Source organism: Nematolebias whitei, chromosome 13 (assembly GCF_014905685.2).
Source record: "Nematolebias whitei isolate Nwh7 chromosome 13, NemWhi1, whole genome shotgun sequence".
Classification (NCBI taxonomy): Eukaryota; Metazoa; Chordata; class Actinopteri; order Cyprinodontiformes; family Rivulidae; genus Nematolebias; species Nematolebias whitei.
The window spans coordinates 42,280,171-42,282,801 of record NC_056510.1 but is presented as its reverse complement, the minus strand read 5'-3'; positions in this window follow the sequence as shown (position 1 = coordinate 42,282,801).

Below are 2,631 nucleotides of genomic sequence, written 5' to 3'. Positions count from 1 at the left end.
TTCATCCATCCATCATTCATCCATCCATCCATCATTCATCCATCCATTATTTTTTTACGTGCTTGTTCCTTTTCGGGTCACATGGGGGGGGTCACTTGCGTCCATGTACAGCAGTCACTGTGTGAGAGGCAGGGGACACCCTAGACAGGTCTCCAGTCCATCAGAGGGACACCTGGATAGGTCTCCAGTCCATCACATGGACACCTGGACAGGTCTCCAGTCCATCAGAGGGACACATGGACAGGTCTTCAGTCCATCAGAGGGACACATGGACAGGTCTCCAGTCCATCAGAGGGACACCTGGACAGGTCTCCAGTCCATCAGAGGGACACATGGACAGGTCTCCAGTCCATCAGAGGGACACCTGGACAGGTCTCCAGTCCATCAGAGGGACACCTGGACAGGTCTCCAGTCCATCAAAGGGACACCTGGTGAGAAAAGAGACAAACAGCCGTTCACTGTCACCCAGTCATTCAGTGTTAACTGATCAGCTGCACCTGGTATGACCTGCTGACAGTTTAGTCTCATAACTTTATGGAAAGGCCTCGGGGTTGTTCATAACTGACATGTTGACATCTGATCAGTGGAATGTAAACTGGCTGGGACAATGTTTGTTTCCATCTTTATTTATTAATATGGGTCTTATTTTTCTTGTTGAACCTTCATCGTTCATCTCTGTTATTTCAATCCCTTTTTTACATTTACATTCTTTAGACTTTTCTCTTTGTTAAAATGACTCCTATCATTGTTTTCTGTCCTGCTCAGCAATCAACGCACGTCTCCTAAGACAAAAGGCCTTCTAGTTCATTAAACCATCATGGTCCAAACGGCTCTAACAGCGCTGCACCAGTGCTCAGTGGATGGCCTACATTTCACATGAAACAGATGATTTGATCCGTTACATCATCCTGTCCTGATGCTGTTTTACACGCTCGTTATTTGGACTCAGGCTGGGCCCGGGTGAAGACTTGACTGAGTCTGGTGTGAAGTGCTCGCACTCTTTTATTTTCATTTACTCATTTAAAGCAACGCTTCTGCCTACACAGCTAAAACTGACTACATTATTTAATACCTCATCAGATGGGTTTAGTCATAAAATGTGAATAAATGTGCAAGAAAGATTTCACTTCAAGTGAAAAACTAGTACTTTGTGCTAAATCTGAAATGAGCTCAGATGGAGTTGCTGGTTATTTAAAATCGAACACCAACTATTTAAGATGACGCTGAGTGATCATGTAAAATGTCAAATGAACAACAGGTGATTGAAATGACTGCACGTTTCTAATTCTAATCCTAAACTTATATATGCTCTTAAATATAAATAGCACAATAGAAAAGAATAGTGGAGTAATAGAATTTTTGAAAATAAATACTGACCATTTGAATAAACAAATAAAAGACGATCAAAATATCAGAATAGGAGTTGAACAATTTACAACCTTATGTCTTAATCAGCTGGAGTGTTCAAGGTATTCTTTTGAAGCATTTAAAATAATAGAAGCAGCTGTGTGGGATGGATGAGGCTCCACATTAAAGGGGCATTCTTGACATTTTGAGGAGGAGTTTGTGCATAAGTTAGAAAGAATTAATATCTGATCAAAGCTTGATGATTGAACTTTGGAGAGACAGAATTTAAATCTGACCTGGAGCGGCTGTGGCTGAGTGGTTAGAGCAGTCGTCCTCCAATGCAAGAGTTGGGGGTTCGATTCCACCGGCAGTCACATGCTGAAGTGACAAAGAATGATGACAACAGTAGACAATCATAAAGAAAGCATATAAATTGAAAAAATAAATGTAATAAAATTATGTTAAAACTGAAACAAAAACAGCTACATTGTAAAGTGATGTAATATCGAGATATATATTGTGTATCACAATTTATCTTTAAAATATTGAGATATTAATTTTGGGCCATATCGACCAGCCCTAGCGTGTAACTGAGAAATTCTTCCTACTGGAAACAGAACCCAAAAACAAAAAGTCCGCCTTATTTTAACACAAAATTGTATGACGCTATAAAACTTTAATACAAATAACGACACATTTCAGTAAGTGCTGGGAGGACTCAAAGTCAGCTGATTTACGAGCTAAACCGTAAGCTGGAAGTGATTTAAATCGCAGGCCACCTGCGGCTTTGGGACTCGTCAGCATGGAAACGACCATGAAGAGGCTCGTCAGCACGGACCAGCAGAGTGCACCCAGTCTGGACATTTAGGACCTTGGAAGTCAGTACAGACTCAAAGGCTGCCAAGAAAAGAATAGTCTGCCTGCATAAGTCAAAAATTGTAGTTGTCTTAATGTGACTCCCCGGTGGGCCTCGAAGCAGGCCGATTCATCAGTTTCTCCTGGGAAATGTGTAAACTAAGGAAAAGCTTTGTTTATTGCTAATCGTTTATTGCTGGTGGAATCGAACCTCCAACTCCTGCAGTGGAAGACAACTGCTCTAACCACTCAGCCACAGCCGCCTGACAATATAATCTGATGAAAATGTACCCCGAACTGCTAGAAAGTTGGTTTTGTTTTTTTTTTCCACGTGAAGTTTTAAAATAACACACTGCTTTGGTAGTGAATCCATTCAGATTAACATATTTTACCTGGATTATTGAGCATGGACTTTGTTGATGTCATATT